The following is a 24,865-nucleotide window of genomic DNA, read 5'->3' as shown; positions in this document are numbered from 1 at the left end:
TATTCTATGTCTATGAATTAGACTTTCTGGGAATGGGATTCTGAAATCTACATTACAAATAAACTTCTCCAATGATTTTATACACACTGAAGTCTGAAAACCTCAACTATACTGTAATTAACAAACATTAATCCAGAAGACCTCAGCATTTGACTAGACACCAGAAACTCCCATGGAAGTTGAATTGCCCTATTATTGGGCCCCAAATTCTGAGGCAGCAGCTTTGGGGACTACTTCATTCCACTGTCAACTAGGACTCAACCATTCACACGTTTGAAAGTATTGGAACTTCAGAGGACTACACATTTGGATAAAATATTCGTATTTTAAATGATCACACAGGGCACTGAATAGTGTGTTCTACTAGGCCATCCTGCTGTGGAAGAAAGAAAGTTGGAACACTACATTTAGGTTAGATTTTTCACGGGATTATGTGTATTTCTCAAAAAACTACCAGAAAAACCTGTTGATCAAGCAAGGCTAAGCTTTTTATCCTATTGTGGAAAGAGAAAATACCACCTTGGCAAAATCTTGGTTGTGTCTCAAAAGGGGAAAGCCAGGAGAGGATATTTATAGTATTTTAGTACCTGGGATGGATGACTTTTATGGCAAGTCTTGCAAGGCAGGAAACTAGGATTGGTCGGAGTTTATCACACAATATCTTTGGGTTGTTGGGCACAGTGAGGAGAGGGTATAGAAGTGAGTATTGATGAACAAGCTGTTACTCTTGGTAAGTCAGTCATTTAATTTGTTCTCAGTCAACCTCTGGGAACAAGAATTTCCGGAGCAAGTAGGTAAAGTTATTTGGTCTGGTCCCAGGATTGTTGAACACAGAAGAAAAGTATGTTTGTTTCCATTCTAATTGAAATAAAAAATATTTGTGCTGAAGCCTCAATTATCCCTAAAAGTCTCTTTTCTGGAATTTTACTTTCTGCAAGCACTATGGTAGAAATAACATTTGTATTTTATTTAACAGTTTACAGGAAGAAAACACACACTTCGTGTTTTTTGATACAACCTGTGAGGTAGTTAAACCAGCTGATTTTAAATGCCCAGTTTACAGGTGAAGAAATTAAAACTCAGAGATATTATGTAATTTGCCTGAAAAGTAAAGTGCTTTATATAGGAATTGTGTCCTGGTATTCAGACTCCAGTATTCATACCCTTAAACAGTACCACGAATAGGTTTGATTATGTCACAATGTGTTTTGTTGTTATTGTTGTTTTGTTTTTTTAATGTTGCAGAATCTGGGGAGAGTTCTTTAAGCTTGATTAATGTAATTTTGTTATAGGAATGCCGAAAGGAATTCATTATAACTTGGCCACAACTACAAACTTCCAGAATCATGGACCCTAGAGAAGAAACTATAACTGGCCAAGAATAGAGCAATAATTAGCTAAGTATAAATCAACCAAGAAATAAGAAATAAACAATGACTTTCTGAGTGCAAAAGGCACTGTGTAGCACTTTAGTCCTGGTTACTACTAGCTTGTTAATGCAGACAACCTAGAAGCAAGTACTGTGAATTCCCAATTATTAGCTCCTACAAACTGAAATGTGTTTTTTGAGTATGCAAAGGCCCCCAAGGCTGACCAGGAAGTTATAAAGTTTTTCAAGTAGAAAACTTACTGGTGGGGCTTAATGAGCCATGTCACTTCCGTTAATGAAATGAAATATGCCACATTTCCAAATCTCCCTTTAAATTGCAAATCCATCTAAATGGGTCATTTCAGATAAACAAATGCCACAATTTCCCTCTGGATTGGAAAGCACGGTCTATGATGATCTGGGGAAAAAGCCCACAAAGTCAAATAAGGGAATATATCAGAGATATAGTAGATGTGACATACATAATGAACTATATCTTGGAAACTGAATGTCCAAACAGATTAAGTAAATATCCACTGCCGCTTGAAGGGAGAAAGAAATAAATTGTCCCATGTGCTTTTCTCAAGCAGGGCTCATACTCTAAATCAGAGTCTCCCAACTCTCATTGTATTTTACAATCACCAGGAAAGCTTTGAAGATTCCTGATATTCAGGCTTTACCCCAGACCAAGTGGGTTTTAAAACTCCCCAGGTGATTCCATTGTGTGGCCAGAATTGAGAACAAGTGGCCTAAATCAGTGGTCCTCAAAGTGCAGTCCCCAGACCAGCAGCACTGCCATCACCTAGAAACTTGTTAGAAATGCAAATTCTCTGACCGGACACCAGCCCCTCTGAATCAGAAATTCTGGGGCTGGGACCTAGCAATCTGCGTTTTAACAAGCCCTCTAGGTGATGCTGGCATATGCTGAAGCACTTTTGAGAAGTACTTCTCTAAATAAAAGGGCAGTGTTCCTCCACCTGCAGCTTAAGGGAACATAAGCCTGACCTGCCCCAAACACTGCTTGGGACATGTGGTTTCTGTCTGAAGACAGATGCCACTATTGACACAACACCCAGGCCTCTGGCTTTAAAGTAAACTGTGAAGTTCCATGTTATCTATAAAATGTGGAGCTTAAAGGTGGAAGGGAGCAACAGAAATCCCTGGCCCCAATTCCAGGGCTGATCTTATGAGGCAGGCTGGTCCCAAATAGTGCACCTACTGGGACCACGGTCAACATTTGGGGTTTGCCTCCCAGCACACCCTTTCTTCTGACTATAGGGCCAGATTTTTGTTGATGAATCCATCCTCTCCCACTTTTAGTCCCCTTGGTGGGTCCCATGAGCGAGGTTGTAAGGTACATGGATGTGCTTTGGTCAAGGAATAGACCAAGGCAAATATCCAGGCATGCATGACTCAGCGAGTTTGGCAAGCAGGCACACACCTCCGCTTGTTATATAATCTATTTGTGTAAGCTCATACTTTGCTCTAAGTCACAAAGGTATAATTGCCCTGCTAACACTGTACAGGGACTCTTGGGGCTCAGCTAGGTTCAACATGGCTTAACATGGTGGGTGTGCTGGTGCCCAGAGAAAGAGAGAGAGAGCCAAAGTTGTCTGTCTTGCAGACAGACAGAAGGAAGCCACACAGCTCAGTGCGCTGGTGCCCAAAAAGAGACAGCTAAGCTGCTGACCCTGAAGGCAAGGGAGAGTTGGCCATGCAGCTGCAGGCGTGGGGGGCTGTAGGAGCCACAGTGTCAGAGCAAATAGCTGAGATAAAGGTGGACAATGTGAATAAGCTGCTGAGAGAGCTGCTGCTGAATAAAACCACATTCACCTGCCTATGCCCCCACCGAGTGTTCTTTCTGCTCATCCACCCACTCCCCTCGGACTTCAGCATGGGCTGGACCCAGACCCCAGGACCTGACAGAGGCCAATCGGGGAAAGGCTATGAGGACTGCAGGCCCGCCTTTTTCTGTGCTCCATCTCCTGCCATCCTCCTAGGCAACACCAGAATCACACTGGATGGCCATCTGATTCATTGGCCACGAACATTCTGAGTTTCTTCGTTCCCGATGACCTTTCCTTATACTCCATCTCACCCATTCCTGCCCACACATCTTTAAATTCATGAATTCAAGTATCCTTTCTTTGGTCCTCAGCCTTCTCTCTTTTCAGTGTTTTTGCTTGGATACTCTTGTTTCAACTCTTTTTTGACCTCACAAGCCCCTCTCATCTATTGTCCCTCACCTTCTTCCTCTATTGCTCCTCTTAATAAATGAATGCCCCCAGTCAATGGTAGGGAATAAAAAATGCATATGTTTTAGATCTTAAAGCACTCTTCCTGTAATTGTTACTTAAAATTCATCATTCTCTGCAAATCCCTGCCACCCTGCTATGATGGATAAAGTGTCCTTTCTGCCATCAAAGGCAAAGGTCCCCGTTTGTGCTCTGGTCCCTCTCTCCGACCATCTTCTAAGAAACCTTATGCTACTTGTTATCTGCCCTTATTTTCTCCTACCTTTTCAATCTCATTCTAGCAACTGGGTCCTTCTCATCATCTGTTAAACATGTTCTGACAATTCTGATCTTAAACTGGATTTTTCCCTGTATCTCCTCCATCACTATTCTCTTCTCACCTTTCTGGCTCAATCTCCCCATGAGATTTGTCTATATTTCCTTTTTCAACTGGTTCATCATTTGTTCCTTAGGACTTTCTGATCTGATTTCTGTCTCTACAACACTAATGTGTCCAATAATATCAGTGTGGTTTAATTTAGTAGACATTCTTCGGTCCTCATTGTCATTGACTTATTAGAAGAATTTGACACACTAACCATGTCGTTCCTCCACTTCCTTCTTTAATACCCCCAACTGTTAACCCCAACTAGAAGATAAACTTCATGAAAACAAAGGCTTTGTCTGACTTGTACCTGCTGTATCTGCATCCTAGAACAGTTCTGGCACTGTTCAATGAAAAAATGAATCAATCAACTACGTAAATACTCATTTCATCTTAGTACATGAGGGAAAGTACAACATGAAAAAAACGATAATAAAGGAATCTAAATTCATATTAGGAAGTGGCTTATGGGTCAGGAAGGCTTCTCCTGGTTTCCATGAGCTACACGCTCTGACTTTTCTTTCTACATGTCTGTCCTCTCATTTCCAATCTCCTTTGCCAGATGCTTTCCCCTTCTCTCTCCCTAATGTTTCATCATTCCTCAAGAATTGTCTCCAGACCCTCTTCTCACACTATATTTCCTCTCTAGGTAACTTCATCACTGTCACTGATGCCTTTACAACACTTCCTAGTTAGATGTCCCCAGTCTAGTCCTTCCTTCTGAGCTCCAAACCCATACAGCCAATACACCCCTGCCTGCCCAATGTCTAACAACCACCTCAAATGCAACATATCCAAAATTAAGACACAAACCAGTGCTTTCCAGTCCTCTATATTTGCTTCTTTTTCATGCTGTCTGTCTTAGCAAGTGATACCACATTATGCCTAGTTACTCATACCTAAAACTTATAAACATGAAGGAAAGTAAATGTGGAAAAGAACACAGTAGAGGGATCTAACCTTACATTACTTTTACTATCTTGGAATCAAGTATAACGATTTTAGACGTTTCTGTAACAGGTATACTATCTTTCTTGGACTCATTCTTTTTTTCCTACATACTAGATATAGGTAATCTTGATTATAGTTCACATGTACAATTTTCTTTTTCAAATGTTTGTTTTAGCTGAAGTTATTAATTGCCTCTTTTTTTGACCTACTAGCTAGGTCTTCTCATACCTCTACTAGCTCTGTAAAACATTTCTAAATACAACATTTTTATTTTATTATAAATTGACAATTTATAATTGTATATATTATGGGTTACAAACTAATATTATGATTTATGAATACAATGTGGAATAATTAAGTCTAGCTAATCAACATATCCGTTACCTCACTTGTTATTTTTCCTGTTGAGAACACTTGAAATTTACTCTCAGCAATTTTGAAATGTACAATACACTATTAAATATATTCACCATATTGTGCAACAGGTCACAAAATAAAACCTCATTCTTTCTGTCTGAAATTTTGTGTCATTTGACCATGATCCCTTTATTTCTCCCACTCTCTAGCCTCTGTAACCACCATGCTACCCTCTGCTTCTATGAGTTTGATTGTTTCTGTTTTAGATTCCACATATAACTGAGATCTTTCTGTGCCTGGCTTATTTCACTCAGGATAATGTTGTCCAGTTCATCCATGTTGTCACAAATGAGAGAATTCCCTTCTTTTTAAAGGCTCGATAATGTTCCATTGTATATATATAAACTATATTTTCTTTATTCATTTATCTGTTGATGGACGCAGATTGATTCCATAACTTGGCTATTATGGATAGTGCCGTAATGAACATAAGAATACAGACATCTCTTTGACAAACTGATTTCAAATATTTTGGGTAAATATCATTTCATGCATTAAGTGGAATTGCTGGATCGTATGGTAATTCTATATTTAGTTTTTTGAGGACCCTCCATAAAGTTTTCCATAATGGCGGTACTAATTTACATTAACAGTGTAGAAGGGTTCTTTTTTCTCCACATGAACTCATTAATTGTATTTTATTTTAAATGTTGAGGTTGAGAAATTTGCCGCCATTCTGATCTCTAACACTTATGTGACATGCTTTTTCTCTGAAAGATTTTGAACTCCTTGATTTAGTTTTGGAGATCTTAAATTTTATGATGATGTGCCTTGATACATATTTTTTATGCATTTCTGAGACCCTTTCAATCTGGAAACTTAGGTCTTTCAGTTCTGAAAATACTTTCTATATTATTACTATTAGAATTTTATATATTAATATAATTTTCTCTTTACTATTTTTATTTTTTATTTTTTTATTTTATTTTTTTATTATACTTTAAGTTCTAGGGTACATGTGCATAACGTGCAGGTTTGTTACATATGTATACTTGTGCCATGTTGGTGTGCTGCACCCATCAACTCGTCAGCACCCATCAATTCATCATTTATATCATGTATAACTCCCCAATGCAATCCCTCCCTCCTCCCCCCTCCCCATGATAGGCCCCAGTGTGTGATGTTCCCCTTCCCGAGTCCAAGTGATCTCATTGTTCAGTTCCCACCTATGAGTGAGAACATGCGGTGTTTGGTTTTCTGTTCTTGTGATAGTTTGCTAAGAATGATGGTTTCCAGCTGCATCCATGTCCCTACAAAGGACGCAAACTCATCCTTTTTTATGGCTGCATAGTATTCCATGGTGTATATGTGCCACATTTTCTTAATCCAGTCTGTCACAGATGGACATTTGGGTTGATTCCAAGTCTTTGCTATTGTGAGTAGTGCCGCAATAAACATACGTGTGCATGTGTCTTTATAGCAGCATGATTTATAATCCTTTGGGTATATACCCAGTAATGGGATGGCTGGGTCATATGGTAGATCTAGTTCTAGATCCTTGAGGAATTGCCATACTGTTTTCCATAATGGTTGAACTAGTTTACAATTCCACCAACAGTGTAAAAGTGTCTTTACTATTTTTAAATTCTCTCTTTCTGCATCTAAAGTCTTGGGGCTTTTTTGCATCATCTCTTTTTCCTCTAAGTTTTGGCTTTCTGTTTAATTTTGATCTCTCTCTTCTATACCAGAGGCTTTTCTTAAAGGCTGATCATCCTTGGATACCATAATTCAGCTTAAGCCATAATGTGTGTTTGGGTGGAACTTGTTGGTGGGTGGGCCTTAGTGTAGGGCAACTGCGAGGCCATCTTGCTTTCTCACAGAGACCTTCATTTGTCGGTTTCTGGGTAATTTCTCTATGGCAGTTCAGTTTCTCCAGAAAGGATCCTCTGATCTCCTGTCTGGGTATGGTCTACGAGTTTCCTTTGACTTCCTGGAGCTGGTGATTGGGAGTTTCTGTGGTTGTACTTTTCAGTTAGTAGACTCACTTAATTTTCTTCTAATTCTGTGCCTTGGTTCCTAAATACAGTACCCTGCTAGCTCAATCTCTCCAGGGACTCTAACTTTTGTCTACTGTGAGGTTACCAGAGGGATAGTCTAGTTGAGATAGTAGGGGGAGGTCCAACTACTGCTTAAACAGATCTTCAACTGCAGTGTTTACAACCCTGTGCTCTACTTCTGCCTTTAGTGATAATGTATGCCTCCCATTCTGGAGCTTCTTCAGGGTCCCATGTGGTCACCCAGCTTGCTCTTCCTTGGTCTGTCTCTCTACAGGTGCTTAGGTTTGACTTGCATCCACTCTGCTAAGCCTCTTCCCACCTCTTAATTTGCTTTCTATCTTTATACTTGATGGTTCAAAGTCACCAAGGACTTCTGGTTTTATTTAAAATGGAGGTTCGCATTGCTTTGTTTTGTTCTATTCTAGTAATGTAAGGGCAGTTTTTGAAAGAAGAAAGGCAGAAAGGGCTTTGCTTTACTCAGCAATCTTGACACCAGAAGTCCTCACTTCTCCATTTTTGACTTCAGCAACTGGGTTAGATGTATCTGGCATTTGTCAAAATGAAGAAAGCTAAGAATAAAATAGGTTTGGAAAGAACTACCAAATATTTTTTTTTGTCATGTTGATCTTTTTTTTTTTTTTTTTTTTTTTTGAGCGGAGTCTCGCTCTGTCGCCCTAAGGCTGGAGCGCAGTGGCCGGATCTCAGCTCACTGCAAGCTCCGCCTCCCGGCGGTTCACCGCCCATTCTCCTGCCTCAGCCTCCCGAGTAGCTGGGACTACACAGGCGCCCGCCACCCCTCGCGGCTACTTTTTTTGTATTTTAGTAGAGACGGGGTTTCACGCGTGTTAACCAGGATGGTCTCGATCTCCCTGACCTCGTGATCCTCTCCGTCTCGGCCTCCAAGAGTGCTAAAGTGCTGGGATTACAGGCTTGAGCCACCGAGCCCGGCGGTCATGTTGATTTTAAGATGCCTTTTAGATATTTTAATTGGAGATGCTGAGTAGAAAGTTGGATACAATGAATTTGGAGTTCCGGAAAGGACATAGACTCTATTTAGAGTCACAGGATCAAATGTGATTACCCAGACAATCTGTGCAGATAGTGGCGGGAAGAAAGTGCAAGCCCAGCATATAAACATCAAGCAAAGAAGGAGATATCAGCAAAGGAGACCAAGAAGGCGCTGTTGGTGAGAGAGGCAGAAAATCCAGTGAGTGCAGTATCTTGGAGGCCTAGAAAGAAAAGTGTTTGAAGGAGTTCAACCATATACTGTAAGAGTGAAATAGGATATAAACAGAGAGGTGGCCATTGCATCTGCCAACACAGAGGTTATTGGTGACCTTGACCAAGCAGCCTCACAGAGTGATGGTATCCAGAGAAGCTTGAAAGGAGTGGCCTGAGAAGAGAATATGAGTGAAGATGTGAGACCACAACTGTAGATGACATGCTCACCAACTGTCCCGCTATGTATGCCTTGTTCATCATTAAATCTTTAGCAACTAGTAACCACACATAAAATATATGTGGATCCACTGAAAGAATGAATCTGCTCCAAGTGTTCCTACAGTGCTAGGATCTTTTCTAAAGCATGTTCTTCCATTGTCTCCCACCCTGGTTTTTCTGCTTAAGGCAGAAAAAACCCTCTTTTGTGCAGACTTACCCCAATCTAATTTTCTTCTTTCCATTAAAACCAATCTCAAAAAGCAAGCAAGCAAGCAAGCAGGGGACCTAATTAAGAGCAAAAAAAATATGATTATAACTGAGTAACTTACTAACTCATCTTGGCAAAATAAACAGAGAATTAAAATTCATCTTAGGATGGTGGTGCTATTATTTTAAAATGTCAACTCAAAATTTTTATGATATTTTGATTACATATATCAGTCAAACAATAGTGAAAGAAGAGGGAAAAAACTTGATCTCTAGAAAGAATCCAAGATCAGTCATCTGCATTTTAGTGTGGCTGCATGTAAGGGATGACGTGACTAAAGTTGCAGAAAATCCGTGCCAGAGAAACATAATATTAATGGTAATTAGAGTCAGCTCTTCATATATCTTCGGGTTCTGCATCCACAGATTCAACCAGTTGCCAATATGACCAACCACAGATTGAAAATATTTGGAAAAAAAAATTTAAGATAATACAAGAGAAAAAAATTTAAAAACCCATAGAGTATAACAACTGCTACATGCAATATTTGCATTATATTAGGTATTGTAAGTAATCTAGAGATGACTTGAAGTATGCATGAAGCTAGGCATAGATTATATGTAAATACTACACCATTTTATATAAGGAACTTGAACATCCACAGATTTTGGTACAGGGAGGGGATGTCATGGGGTGGGGGGAAGGAGGTGCTAGAACCATTCCCCAGCAGATACCAAAGAATGACTGTATGCCTGATATGTAAAAAGGACTGACATTTGGGCAGAAATTTTGGGATCTGATCTTTCTTAGAAGCTAACACAATCTCCTTAGAGAGAAATGGCAGTGAGTGACTGGATATTGGCATGACAGGGTTCCTGTCCTTCCCATGACCTCCAGGTTCAGGGTGGCTTTACTAATTCCCGCATTTCTTTTGTCCATAGTATTTTATGTCCGATAGAAATCCAGTCTTGCTTGAATATAAAATTTAGGTAACCTGACTCTTAGACAATAAGATAAGACATTAATGCTCAGTGGGGCTCAAACCTCCATTATGTGCATTGTTGGGGTGATGGGAGGTGGTAGAAATAGGAAGCAGTTGGTGAAGAAAATGTAATGTTGTATTAGTCCGTTCTCACACTGCTGATAAAAGTGAAACTGGGTAATTTATAAAGGAAAGGGTTTTAATTGACTCACAGTTCTGCAGGGCTGGGGAGGCTTCAGGAAACTTACAGTAGGTCATGGCAGAAGGGGAAGCAAACATGTCTTTCTTCACATGGCAGCAGCAAGGAGAAGTGCAGAGTGAAGGTGGGGAAAAGCCCCTTATAAAACAATCAAATCTCGTGAGAACTCACTCACTATCATGAGAACAGCATGGAGGTAATCGCCCCCATGATTCAATTACCTTCCGCTGGGTCTTTCCCATGACATATGGGGACTATGGGAACTCCAGTTCACGATGAGGTTTGGGTGGGGTCACAGAGCCAAACTATATCAAATGTGTATACTTAAGACATCTTCGTGAGATTCTTCCTGTGACCAATATCTCTTGCCTGGCTTTTGATGCAAAGCTACTGGGTAGTCATTGCCCATTTGAAAAAATCTCAGGAATTTTAAAGTTTGTCCCAAATTGTGGCAACAAAAAAAGCTTGGTGTCTCACTAAAAGGACTTTAGAATTCATCCAAAAAATTTTTGAAGGAATGTAGGAAAGGAAGCTGGAGACTCTTAAACTTGAAATAAAACCTCTAACACAGCACTGTCCACTATCAAGACACATATGTAACTTTAAATTTTCTAGAAGGCTCATTAAAAAGAGCAAAAAGAAATTAATTTTAACAATATGAAATTAATTTTAACAATATACTTAATTCACTATATTCAAAGCATTATCATTTCAACATGTAATCAGTTCTAAAAAATCTTGGAGCTATCAGACATTTTGTGTGTGCTAAGTCTTTGAAATACAGCATATGCTATACTCTTCCAGTACATGCCAATTGGAACCAGCTACAGTTCAGCTTAATATAGTCAGTGGCTATTGTTTCAGCCATATTAAGTCATTCCTTTTCAAAGGGAAGCAAAAGTTGTGACTATAATCTGTGAGCTTCAAAAGGTCACAAATTGGTTTACCCAAACCATTCAAATGCAAAGCAAGTTTGTTTGGCAACAGGAATTGCACCGCTCAGCTGAGAATGTTCTGTAGCCTGCTGGCCAGAGGCCTTTGGGGCCTGTGAATGGAAACAAGCTTTCTGCCCAAAAGACCAACTCCCATTAGCTATGAAGTCTTGGGCATTTTCCTTTCCCAACGCATCTAGTATTTTTCCTCACTTTACAAATTAAGACTTTATTTTCTGGATGTCCAACATGTCTCATGTAGCAACTAAGACGTGTTTATGAGCCTTTTGGGAATCTCTGGAATTCCATTGATAGTGTGATGATATGTAAAACAGAATGAACTCTATGTGCTGTGTGGCATGGATAGGCCTGAACCCAGTTACAACTAATTTCTGCATTAATTGAACTTGAATTCAAATAACATATTCCTTTGCCTCACAATACATTAGGTTTCTAAAGATTACAAATGCATTATCAAGATGGCCTAATTCACTCTTGCTCTGTAGACTGGTTGTTTTGATAAATACCCAGTTTTATCTGTGTTTGGTTTATTCAGTGAGCTAGAGCTTGTTTCTCCTAAGAGAGACCTGATTGAAGGCAGGCAGGAGGGCAGGCTCCCACTACAGACCAGCTGGCTTCCCAGGTCTAAGACCCTCCTATAATCTGTGAGGCACTGTCTTTCATGCTGTTCACAAATTGGTCCAAGAGGCATTCTTGAAGATTAAAATTCACACAGAAACAGCATGTTTGGCTTTCAGAGGATCAGCCATGTCATTTTTATGTCTGCCTGAAGGATGGTAACTCAAAATTTTCCAAGCTGGGCCAACTCTGCAAACAAATGACCTGCATGTTGTCAAATCACCAGCTCAGGCCAAGGCGGATACTCACTGTGACTGGCCCATCCGACTCCCAGCAGTCCTCTCCAGCAAGCTTGTCACAGTTCTGAAAGGTGACATTTTAGCAGTCTGTTTATAAAACTGCCAAAGGAACATTTATCATGAGGTGCAAACAAAACAGGCACAGGAGAGAAATGTTTTGCACCACATTTCCCAGAATTCTGAAACATGTCTCCCAAACACTCTGAGACACCTATGGTTAACCTGTGTAGTAAGTATCAGGAGCAAGTATCAGAAGAATACATGGACCAGGTGTGGTGGCTCATTCCTGTAATCCCAACACTTTGGGAGACAACGGCGGGAGGATTGCTTGAAGCTAGGAGTTCAAGGCCAGCCTGGGCAACAAAGCAAAACCCCCATTTCTAAACAAATTAGCTGGGCATGGTGGCATGTGCCTGTAGTCCCAACTACTCGGGAGGCTGAGGCAGGAGGATACGCTTGAGCCCAGGAGTTTGAGGCTGCAGTGAGCTGTGATTGCACCACTGTGTGCATCAGGACTCTGTGTATTAGTCAGTTCTCACACTGCTAATAAAGACATACCTGAGACTGGGTAATTTATAAAGAAAAAGAGGCTTAATGGACTCACAAGTCCACATGGCTGACGAGGCCTCACAATAATGGTAGAAGGCAAAGGAGGAGAAAGGCACGTCTTACATGGCTACAGGCAAGAGGGAACTTGTGTAGGGCAAGTCCCCTTTATAAAACCATCAGATCTCATGACACTTATTCACTGTCATGAGAACAGCATGGGAGCCTCCTCCCCACTATAATTCAATTGCCTCCCACAGCATCCCTCCTGTGACATATGTGAATTATGGGAGGTACAATTCAAGATGAGATTTGGGTGAGGACACAGTCAAACCATATCACAAAACAAAACAAAACAAAACACCCATATGTCCTGTAATGTACACACATTCTGAAGTGAAAACAAGCTGGGAAGTCCAGTATGGCTAAGAGTGTCAGAATCCTCCACAACTGTGTTCAAGAGATTATTAAAAGAATATACTGAGGGGACATTTTTCTTATTACAGCAGAGGTGACATGAGTTCAAGAGGTCAAGGAATTGCTGAGTTAAAATACTCTTGACTGACTGTATTAGCCCCTAGCATTATATTAAAATTTGACAAGCCACTCATGATTGGAAAGCAAAGAGACACTTGCTTCAACCCGATGGTGATAAATCAATCACTCACCAGGAGCAGTAGCCACTGACACACAGACATAAGAGTATTATGCAGTTTTCTTTAGTGATTTACCCAGCTTGCTGTCTGCCTACTTGTTTGAACATCTTTGGGGAAATACCAGAATTGGAAGTTAATGTACTAAAGAAGCTACCATCAGAACATTATTCACTAAGTGAGAAAACCTGAAAATAATCAGAAAGATCTGGCTGCAGGCATTGATGCCAGACAAATATAGAGCCTGCTTCTCACTTCCCTGGAGGTCACAGGCCAGGCCATCCATGACACATATGGGAAATTACGGAAATAAACTCTGACAGACCAAACAGTCTTGTGTTGTACCACTCAAACCCAGAAGGGTGTAGAGCTAAAAGGTGCTCTGAACACCTCAGGATGCCCCCAACACTAACCTCAGTTAAATGTATATGACAGGGGTGTCCAATCTTTTGGTTTCCCTGGGCCACGTTGGAAGAAGTAGAATTGTCTTGGACCACACATAAAATACACTAACGCTAACAATAGCTGATGAGCTAAAAAAAAATAATAAAATCACAAAAAACCCTCATAATGTTTTAAGAATATTTATAAATTTGTGTTGGGCTGCATTCAAAAGATCTCATAATGTTTTAAGAAAGTTGATACATTTGTGTTGGGCCGCATTCAAAGCGATCCTGGGCCCCATGTGGCCCGTGGGCCGCAAGTTGGACAAGCTTGGTCTATGGACAAGGCATAGATCTTATCTGTCCTAGATCTAGTGCTGGACTAGATACCATTTCATCTCTCTTTGTCCCTCTTTGTCTTCTCCCCCTTCCCTCCCCTCTGTCTCCCCCTTCCCCTTCCTGCACAGCAGATTGAAATAGAGAAGTAAGAGCTGGGTCAGAGGTAGGTGTTAGATGATTTTCATGGTGTCCTGCAAAAGAATAGAGCAACGTCTTGGCCCCTATCAATTAAAAGGTATTTTGAGGAGCCACGTTCTGGCTGGAGTAGGAGGTGGGTAAGGGACTGAAAGTAAGTCTCACACTGATATATTTGTTTAGGTGACTTCTTCTTTCCTAGGTTACGGGCATCTTGAAGGCAGGAGCCACATCTTAAGATTGACTTTTAAAACAACATGTATTTTTATTTTCTGATTGTGAAAGAAATACATACTCATTGTAGAAAAAAACTGAAACACATTTTTTAAAATCTCATTTTACACCTAGCTTTTAGAATGGTGTCTGGAACATAACAGGCACTCAATAAAACTGTGTTGGAGAGGGAGGAAGAAGGGAAAGTGACATCAATCTCCTCATTAAAATGCACATAATTCAGCAGTGGCCATGTGGGGGACAGTGAGTCAGGAGGTGCTAAAGATGCACTGTGTGGTGCAGGAGCACAGGTTGCCTGCAGCTCTGGCTGCTGCCTCTAATCTCAGAGGTTTATTGGGGGTAGATGTGAATTTGCCAGACAGCAAGGACCTGGTATTACTTAGCCTGGAAAAAAGAAGCCTTGGAAACAATTTAAAATTAGTATGGTAATAGTATTTCCATTATACAAAGTCATATATGCTTCTGAGAGACAAATGGAAAAATGTGAATGAATCCCCTAGAGTTCCAGTCCTGTTGATATTTTGGCACATTCTCTCCAAGCACGTTTTCTAGATGTTACGCTTTTGTCATTGTTCTTTTCCGTCACTGGGATCACGCTCAATCCATGAGGGGTCATGGCCCATCTGTGGTCATGAAACCTATGTGGTGGCTCTAACTAGCATGGAAAAAGACAAAATTGGAAGAGCATATCAAATGCTAAAATGTACTGTCCCCAGGATAGGCAAGCATTGTCTCATGCAACCTTTGTTTCAGTGATAAAATATGTATGGGTGTCCTGGGTCAAGATGCAAAAACAACCATTTACCCTAGTTGTGGTCAAAAGGTTTGAGAAACAGTGTACAATATTTCTTTCTGCTTGTTCCCCTGACTAATTTAATTTAAAAAATGCTTATGTACTATTGCATTTTAATGACAATATCATTATTAGTAGTCTAATAAGTCATTAAGTTGATGTACTGTAACTTACCTAACACTTCCCCTGTTGCTGGGCACTTATTTCATTTCACAATTATAAATAATATGGAAATAAAAAATATTTTTACACAGTTTTTTTTTCCACTTATAAAACTAGATTCCAAAAAATGAAATGATTATATCAAAAGATATCATTTTCTGTGTAACAGAGATGAAATTTAATAGGCTACATAACTGGAAAATGCAGTTTGTAAATTTCTTTCCTTTCTGTAACTGAATTTAACTAGCTCCTACTTCCCGGTTTCTCCTCATTAGCAGAAAACTTAATCTCATCACTTCAAGATAAATTAGTCCCTCTGGTTTAAAATTGTTTGTTCTTGGTAGTTACTCCATCAGTTTAGGATTCTTGCTCCTCTCTGCAGCTTTCCCAGGTGAAGCCCTCAGATGGGTGCAAATCTGGTCCAAAGTTACCTACTGGCCTTGCTAACCTCCCCTGATGTGTACCTGGTTCTACCAGTTCTTGGGCATCACTCCATTCCTGTTTCATCCATTTCTGCCAGTCATGGGCAATCCAGTCTACACTGTCTGCCTTCTCCTGGCCCTGCCCAAGACTTCTCTAGCCTGCTGACCTTAGCTGCACTGCTGTCCCCCTCCTGGGAGCACAGAAGCTCTCAGCTGTTTCCCTTGACCCATCCAGGGAGTATAGGATGCTGTGAAGCTAGCCACGGGTTCATCTGCTTCAGTATCTCCACAGCTATCACTACTCTGACATTCAGGTGCATGGATTTTCCACAATGCTTGCTCCCTTCCAGGCTTCTCCTGGGAAGCCAGGGAATGGTATCTTCTGCTGTAGGATCCTTGTAAATTTATCTGAAGGATTTTCATTTCCCCAGGTTGTGCCAGCCATGGAGGTGTAGAGTTTGCCTCTCCCTTTAAGAAAGTGACTTCCCATTCAGATGCAAGAATGTCATTAGCTGACAGGCCCCAGCTATGTGTTTCTTCAGGTTCTTCCTCAGCTTTTGAGCTGAGGCCACACTCTTCCCAGGCAGGGCCCAGTCAACAATTGAGCAGAACAGAGATCCTCAGGTATTGCTATTTCTGCCCAACAAAGAACTCCTCTAAGAGGCTTTCTTGGCTCCAGAGTTCCCAGGAGTGGGCAGAGACAGTCAGATCTGGATTGCAGTTGTAGACAGTCCCTGCTCAACCTTCCCCTTTCATCTATCGCAGGTACCCTGCCCTGACACTTATCTCACCCCATAAACTTCTTGCACTCCTAACTCCATCCCAAGGGCCCAAGTGACACAAAGGCCGTTTTCCCCAGAGCAATGGGCCTTATGCTTCTTCCCAGAAACTATCAGCATTTAAACCTTGATTACTTTACTCCAATTCTCCCTTTGCTATCATTAGTCAAGGATATGTTTCCCTTTGGTGAGAAAGTGGATTTGACCTCATCTCCCCTTCATATGCCATAAATCCCTGCTTCCATCGCTGCCAGGCACTCACCTCACCAGGCATCTCTGCATGCTGGGCAAGTGCTGGGGACTTTCCCTCATATTCAAAGTCTTTGGAACCACCATCTCCATTCTACAGATGTAGAATATTAGATTCAAAGTCCCTGAGGTCCTATGTAGATCGTTCCTGAAGAACAAGTGCAAAGTGAAGCACAGAGAACCTAGCTAGCGGGAAGGAGCTCTGATTTTGTCTTTATTTATTTATTTATTTATTTATTTATTTATTTATTTTGCTTGCATTCACCTAACCATTAGCTGGCTAGTGGTATGTAATTTACATGACTATTAACTGTAATATTAAGAGAAAATGAATTTCTAAAGCTTCATAGAGTCATGAGAGCTCCTGATGGAACATTTCTTCAGGGCAGCCCAGAAAGTACTGCTTATAAAAGGTCTCAGGGAAATGCTAATCATCATAATAACTTTGATAAAATGTCTGAAAAGATGTGGTTTACATGGGACACAAAGGAGTTTAATCCACGTTTCAGTTAATGAATGAATTTTCATATATAGAATATAGGATATAGAAAATTTAATAACAAAGAAAAGAAGCCCAAAGGTTTTCACCTGGCCGGCCCAGTATCTGTGACTCCTACAACTACGAGATGAGGATGTTCGTGATGGACTGAGATATACTGGTATTAAGTAAACCCCAAGGAATTCTCAGAAACTGGTTCTTCTGTGCAGATGACCTATCAGTTGTAGAGGAAACTGAAGGGAAACAAAGCAGACAGTCTTGGGCTGGGAGTACAGAGCTGGTATTCATGGGTGGAAGCAGGTCTCTCTGAGGCCAGGCTGTGCACACAACAGCTGTTTATGGTCTAAGCAGCATTCAGCTGGTGACATGCATCCTAGAACAGTCCCTCTCAAAATTTAATGTGCATATAAATTAAAGGGGCATCTTGTTAATAAGCAGATTCTGATTCTGTAGGTCTGGGTCAGGGGCCTGAGACTCTACATTTCAATAAGCTCCAAGGTGACGCCATGGACACTGCTAATTCATTGGCCATAGTTCGAGTTCCAAAGGATACAGAATATGCTCAGACAGCTTCATGCTTAATGCCAGAGGCACAGACACTGTTTGAATAATTTATTCCCCCCCATCCCCAGCCCTCACTTTCAAAGATTCCTTTGCAGTTTCTTGTTAAGGAAAGTTACCAAGAAGCAAACATAAGCCCCTCATAGCCTACTGCAGCCTTGTTTCTGTGAAACCATCATCTCTCCCAGCCTAAGACAAATACTTCCTAAGTAGGAGACATACGCCCACAAAACGATTTTATTTGATAGAAAGACGTGGCATTAAATGACCTTGAATCAATAAGGATATTACTTCCTTTCCAGTTGTCTTTCCGTCCTCCTAAGTATGCCAAAGAGAAAGTCTCTGTTAGGTGCTAGTATGTCTTTGAATGCTTGCTCCTCTCCTTGTGATTGGTTGCTAACAACAGAAAACCCAACTAAAAATGCCCTAAATAAATGAAATAGCCTAGAGGGTGGAGGAGGTGCTCATGCTGGTCATCTCATCTGGCTTTGGAGCCTCCAAAATATTGGCCTTACTCTTGGGCTAGAAGTAACTCTTCCAATTGCCTGTGGCAGCTCCAGGCCTTGCACTTACACTCAACATTGGCTAACAGATATTTTGAACTCCTAAATAAAGAAGGTTAGTTGTTTAAGAGACATCACCTGCTACTCAGTTCCTGTGGGTTGTAGTCTGGTGGGTTCTCATCCTAGACTGGATTAGAATCACATGAAAGTTTTAACAAAGCAAATGTCTGGGTTCTACCCTCCAAAGACTATAGATGGTTTCCTGTGGGGTCTGTGTGTTAGCATTTTTTAAAAGCTTCACAGGCTATTCTAACATATAGCCAAGGAGAGAACCACTGTTGAGACCTCTGAGAAATTATTTTGACATGGAAATGAACAGGAATTTAGTGTGGCCCCATTGCTGCAGCCATCTTGTAACTGAGCAGTTTAGCTTCAAAACACACTTTTCAAACTTTTTTTCCCCTTCTTCTCTTTTCTCCCTAGTCTCAAGATGTAGCCTTGAAGTAAACTGCAAAAACCTCTTTTTTTCTTCTTAGTCTTAAAATATAGCCTTGAAGTATACTTTGCTTCACATCTCTCCATCTCCCACCATACACTCTTACACCATGCACATTTATCTAACTACATGCTTGTTACAAAGATTCAAGGGTAATCTTGTGACAAACCAAGCACGGAGAGCTAGCTGTGAAATTCCAGAGATGATCTCAAGGTAATTAGTCTACAGCCCAGCCACTGCTGAGATGACACCAGCACATGCTCCAGGTGGACCATGACTCAAGACAGCCACCAGAACAAGGCACACAGACCTCACACCCAGCGCCACCCCCAGGTGCCACCTTCTCCAAGTTCTTCCTTAAAGCCCCTCTCCCCAGTCTAAAGTTTGAAATGCTTATTTTAAGGAATGAGTCTGGCCATTTCCCCAACTGCTAGCTTGTGGAATAAAGTCACTTTCCTTTCACTGCATCTCGTCTTTGTTCATTTGGCTTTACAAGCAGTGATCAGCCGAGTTTGCTTTTGGTTACAATCTCAAAAATTATAACTTGTCTTATGTATCTACTATCAATCCAGTTAAGAAGAATTTAAAGATGTGCACTGCTGTTCAGAGACCAAAGGGGCAAAGGCATTATTTTAGTAGATACAATACATTTAGGAAATACTGTTTTCCAAGTAGTGTTTGCATGATAAATTTACAAGGACAATTAAAAATGCAAGATGTTAATGTTAGATTATGGTATCTCTTATGCATGCTTTGGAAAAAATGTGTGCACTAAAGCTTAGAGTATTTAAAAGCTATTTTTAAAAGTTAATGTATATTTTCTTATATTCTTATTGATATAAAAATATTAACCTAGGGGTGTACAGCTTCAAACTTCAGATGCTCATCTGTTCCAGATTTAGCTAAGTGTTTGAAGATGAGTATAGTCACTGAGATCTAGAGTTATCATAGTTTCAACATATAATCACCATCAAATGCATGTGAAAGATCATATATTTGTACATGGGTGATTTTATGCTGCTTATGGCATTTATAAAATAAGGTACCTCACTCTTCACTATTCAATAGTACGATCAATGCAACAATACCACAGTACTAATGGGGTTGCTAATCTACTTCCATATTTCCTCCAAGTGAAATTTTACTGGTAGCTTTGGTCTTCCTTTTGTGCCATGGGAGTGTTGACATTTTTAATCCAACTACCTTGTAGCATAAATGAGTGCTCACAAAGGTACTTTGAGTTTCTCTGTGAGAGTTAAGGGTGAAATGCCAAGGAAGGCTCACAACATCGAAGTAATCCCGGCAAGGATAGAATGAAACTCCTGCAATTCTGAAAGGTGTCTGATTTGCTAAGAAGGTTCCTAAAATGGCTCTGGTGCTGGACAAAGAATGAACAATTTGTTGTAGATGAATAGAAGAGAATGTGTGACCATCATTTGCACTATTTTCCCATCCTGCTCACATTTTTAATTCAACAAATGCTTATCAAGCACCAATATGTGCCAAGCCCAGACATTGAGGTAATGAATGCAAGCATAGAGATCTCCACTGGAGGCCCAAGTCAGGTCAGAAGACAAGACTTTGTCTCTAACTAGACAGCTCTTAGGGGAATGAGGTTGACATCCAGTTCAAGGAGGACTAAATGTGCCATAAATAGACATGGTTACTCTAAAAGAGAAGGCCTACTGGGGATCATGACAAGCAAGTAAATCTTAGTTTGGAAGGATAAAGGTCGTTTAGAGGGTGTCAGAGTAATTTTTCTCCTGGAGTGAATTCATGTATCTGGACTACCTCTGCTCCAGCCCCCAAGACCTTGACTCACATTTTTTCTCCTCCCCTTGCCCTTCTGACCACCACAATTCCGCATACCATCCCCTGACACAACCTTTGCCTACCGTCACTAAACCACCATCTGCTCCTGACTGCTTGTCCTGTCTGGACCTTATTGCAGGAGCCCATATCCTTGGTATGATCCTCAAAATTTATATCATTATTATAAACCATTAACATTGACACTTTAATATTCCAGAATCATCTCCAAATTTTACTTTTATATTCCATACTGAAAAAAAAGCTTCGCCTAGAAATTTTGCTTAAAGAATTAAAGTGTAAACAGAAAGATAATTCATAATTTAAGTCATTAGTATTTCTTAACACAACTGTAATAAGTTCATGTAAGATCCTATGCCATGATGCCCAAACACGTGAATTTTGAGCTAAGAAATAAAATGACTATACAGTATCAACAATATTTATACTACAGAGGGAGAAGGGTATATTATATAACCTTATTTCAAATGGTAAAGCAAGCGTCTGAGCATGGCATCATTTCAAGTGTGAGAGCAAGCATTGGTGCTTGCTAACTAGTCAAGTCGTGTACATGTTTCAAGCGACTGCTACTTTTATTCCAGGCTTGCTTTTTGACAAGTGTCCATTTAAATGTATGTCTTAATTTGATTTGTTTTTCTTTGCTACTTACCAAAGACAATGTTCTTGAACGCCAGTACAGAAAGAGTGAGGGCTGACATGTTCTCCCTTTAATTTGTCAGTATTCATGATTTTATAGTTAGACCTGTGTGCAGAGAAAATAAAGGGAGAAAGTCATGCAAAACAAATTATTACCTGTCAAACTCTTTTTTTTTTAAATTTAACATTAGAGATTATAGCCCCAACAAATGGATTTTTTTCCCTCCCTACTTAAAAGCACTCTCTTCTGATTGATATTTAATGCTTACAGTGACCACACGGGACATGTATTGTTTGCAGCCATGTAAGCTGCCTTCATTTAAAGGGTTCAATATAAAAGCCCAGAAGGATGATTCATTTATTTAGTTGCCTTTGGTCAAAACTGAAACAGTTCCTGGGCACTTTAAAGGAATATTGATCATTCAGCCCACTATGCTATTTGCAGAAAGGCAGATGAAACCACTTTGTGCCTTTCATAAAAATCCTTTCAATTATAGTCGAAAGAGCTTTATTTACACCTGACAATGCTGCCTTTTATGTCTCTGCTTTACTTTCTGCAGAGATAATCTTTGTTCCATCATGTCTTTTAAAAGTGTAGGTCACAGTGAATAATGATAAAACTCATGAGGAAATATGGGACTCCACGGGAGACAGTTTCAGTTCCTTCTTGAGATTGTCATTAGGGTTGTTCCCAAATACTCCATACACATGGTAGGATTGCACCTCTCTGCCCACAGGAGGTTAGGAGTGGTCATAGGACTTGCTCTGACAGAGAGGGGTGCATGAAATTGATGTGTGTCACTTCCAGACAGGTTTAAAAGCCAGTGTGGGCCGGGCGCGGTGGCTCAAGCCTGTAATCCCAGCACTTTGGGAGGCCGAGACGGGCGGATCACGAGGTCAGGAGATCGAGACCATCCTGGCTAACACGGTGAAACCCTGTCTCTACTAAAAAAAAACACAAAACTAGCCGGGCGAGGCGGCGGGCGCCTGTAGTCCCAGCTCCTCGGGAGGCTGAGGCAGGAGAATGGCGTAAACCCGGAAGGCGGAGCTTGCAGTGAGCTGAGATCCAGCCACTGCACTCCAGTCCGGAAGACAGAGCGAGACTGTGCCTCAAAAAAAAAAAAAAAAAAAAAAAAAAAAAAAAAAAAAAAAAAAAAGCCAGTGTGTACATGGCCATATTCTCTTTTCCCACTGCCGTGACAACCTGCCATGGTCTAGAGAGCAGCTTCTTCAGCCTGAGTCCCAGAGAGAAGACATAAAGCAGTGGAGCAAAGCTCCTGCTGGCACTTGATGGATAATGGTACAATTGTACACCTTTGCTGTTTCAAACCATCGAGATTTAGGGGCCAAGTCCCAAGGAGAAACTGTCTTGTAAGTGCCAATTAGAAGGGAAATTTCTTTAGATGTCACAATAACCACATGAGAGCATTGTCTTTTATATAAATTTAATAAATAAGTTAAAATTATGTATTTATATAATGATTGACCCAGTCCCTTCTCCCTCCCAGCATTATTTTATTTTAAATAGGAAAATAATGTGACCTTTTGGGACACAAACTGCCATTGCCACTTTCATTTTGAGATGTATTTCTTTAACGGCAATTTTATTACTAAAGAACATGTGTCCCCAGCAAAAGACATGACCATCAGAGTGAACAGGCAACCTACAGAATGGAAGAACATTTTTGCCATCTACCCATCTGATAAAGGGCTAATATCCAGAATCTACAAAGAACTTAAACAAATTTACAAGAAAAAAACAAACCCATCAAAAAGTGGGCAAAGGATATGAACAGACACTTCTCAAAAGAAGACATTTATGCAGCCAACAGACACATGAAAAAAGACTCATCATCACGGATCATCAGAGAAACACGAATCAAAACCACAATGAGATACCATCTCACACCAGTTAGAATGGCGATCATTAAAAAGTCAGGAAACAATAGATGTTGGAGAGGATGTGGAGAAATAGGAACGCTTTTGCACTGTTAGTGGGAGTGTAAACTAGTTCAACCATCGTGGAAGACAGTGTGGCGATTCCTCAAGGATCTAGAATGAAATACCTTTGACCCAGCAATCCCATTTTACTTGGGTATATACCCAAAGGATTATAAATCCATGCTACTATAAATACCCATGCACATGTGTGTTTATTGAGGCACTATTCCAATAGCAAAAGACTTGAACCTTGAACCCAATCCAAATGTCCATCAATGATAGACTGGATTAAGAAAATGTGGCACATATACACCAGGAATTACTATGCCAACCATTAAAAAAGGATCAGTCATGTCTATGCAGGGACATGGAGCAGCTGGGAAACCATCATTCTGAGCAAAACTATTACAAGGACAGAAACTCCAAACACCGCATGTTCTCACTCATAGGTGGGAATTGCACAATGAGAACACATGGACACAGGGTGGGGAACATCACACCCTGGGGCCTGTCATGGGGTGGGGTGAGGGGGGAGGGATAGCATTAGGATAAATACCTAACGTAAATGATGAATTAATGGATACAACTAACCAGCATGGCACATGTATACTTATCTAACAAACCTGCACGTTGTGCGCACGTTCCCTAGAACTTAAAGTATAATTTAAAAAAAAAAAGAACATGTGCCCCTGAACAAGCCACTTAATTTCTCTAAGCCTCAGTTCCCCTGCACATGGAGAAGGAAGGAATTGGAGTAGACACACCAGACTTCCTTCCTGTGGTCTCCTACAATATATTAGCTCATTCGGGCTTTTAAAACAACGTACCATAAACCAGGTGTATTATAAACAACAGAAATTTATTTCTCATAGCTCTGGACACTGGGGAGTGTAAAGCCAAGGCACAAGCAGTTTCAGTGTCTGGTGAGAGCTGCTTCCTCACAGACAGCTATCTTCTCCCTGTGACCTCTCATGGCTGAAGGGGCAAGGATCACTACAGACTCTTTCATAAGGGCACTAATCCCATCCATAAGGGCCCCACCTTTGTGACCTAATCACCTCCCAAAGGGCCTGCCTCCTAATATCATCACCTTAGGAGTTAGGATTTCCACACAGGAATCTTGGAGGAACATAAACACTCAGTTAAGCAGTAGCATTCTGTGTTTAATACGTAGTTCACAGAAATTAATAGAAAATTAAATGAAACTTAAAATTCAAATCTTTTAGCTCTTCTTCCGGTTTCTGAAAAGTGTTATTAAAGCTTATAGCAATTTTGTTATGAGACTATATCTTCCTATGAGAAAGAAGCCTAAAGTGAAAAAAGGAGAATTTTCGAAGAAATGAAAGAGTTTAGTAAAATTTTGGTTTTGATTTGTTGTTGTTGTTCATTGGTGTGTGTGTGTGTGTGTGTGTGTATGTGTGTGTGTGTGTGTGTGTGTGGAGTATCTCTCTGTTGCCCAGGCTGGAGTGCAGTGGCATGATCTAGGCTCACTGCAACCTCCACCTCCCAGGTTCAAGCAATTCTCCTGCCTCAGCTTCCCAAGTCGCTGGGATTATAGGTGCCCACCACCATGCTCGGCTAATTTTTTGTAGTTTTTTAGTAGAGACGGGGTTTTGCCATGTTGGCCAGACTGGTCTTGAACCCCTGACCTCAGGTGATTCACCTACATTGGCCTCCTAAAGTGCTGGGATTACAGGCGTGAGCCACTGTGC

Source organism: Rhinopithecus bieti, unplaced genomic scaffold (genome assembly GCF_001698545.2).
Source record: "Rhinopithecus bieti isolate Rb0 unplaced genomic scaffold, ASM169854v2 scaffold_36840, whole genome shotgun sequence".
Taxonomy (NCBI): domain Eukaryota; kingdom Metazoa; phylum Chordata; class Mammalia; order Primates; family Cercopithecidae; genus Rhinopithecus; species Rhinopithecus bieti.
This window is presented reverse-complemented; position numbering follows the sequence as displayed.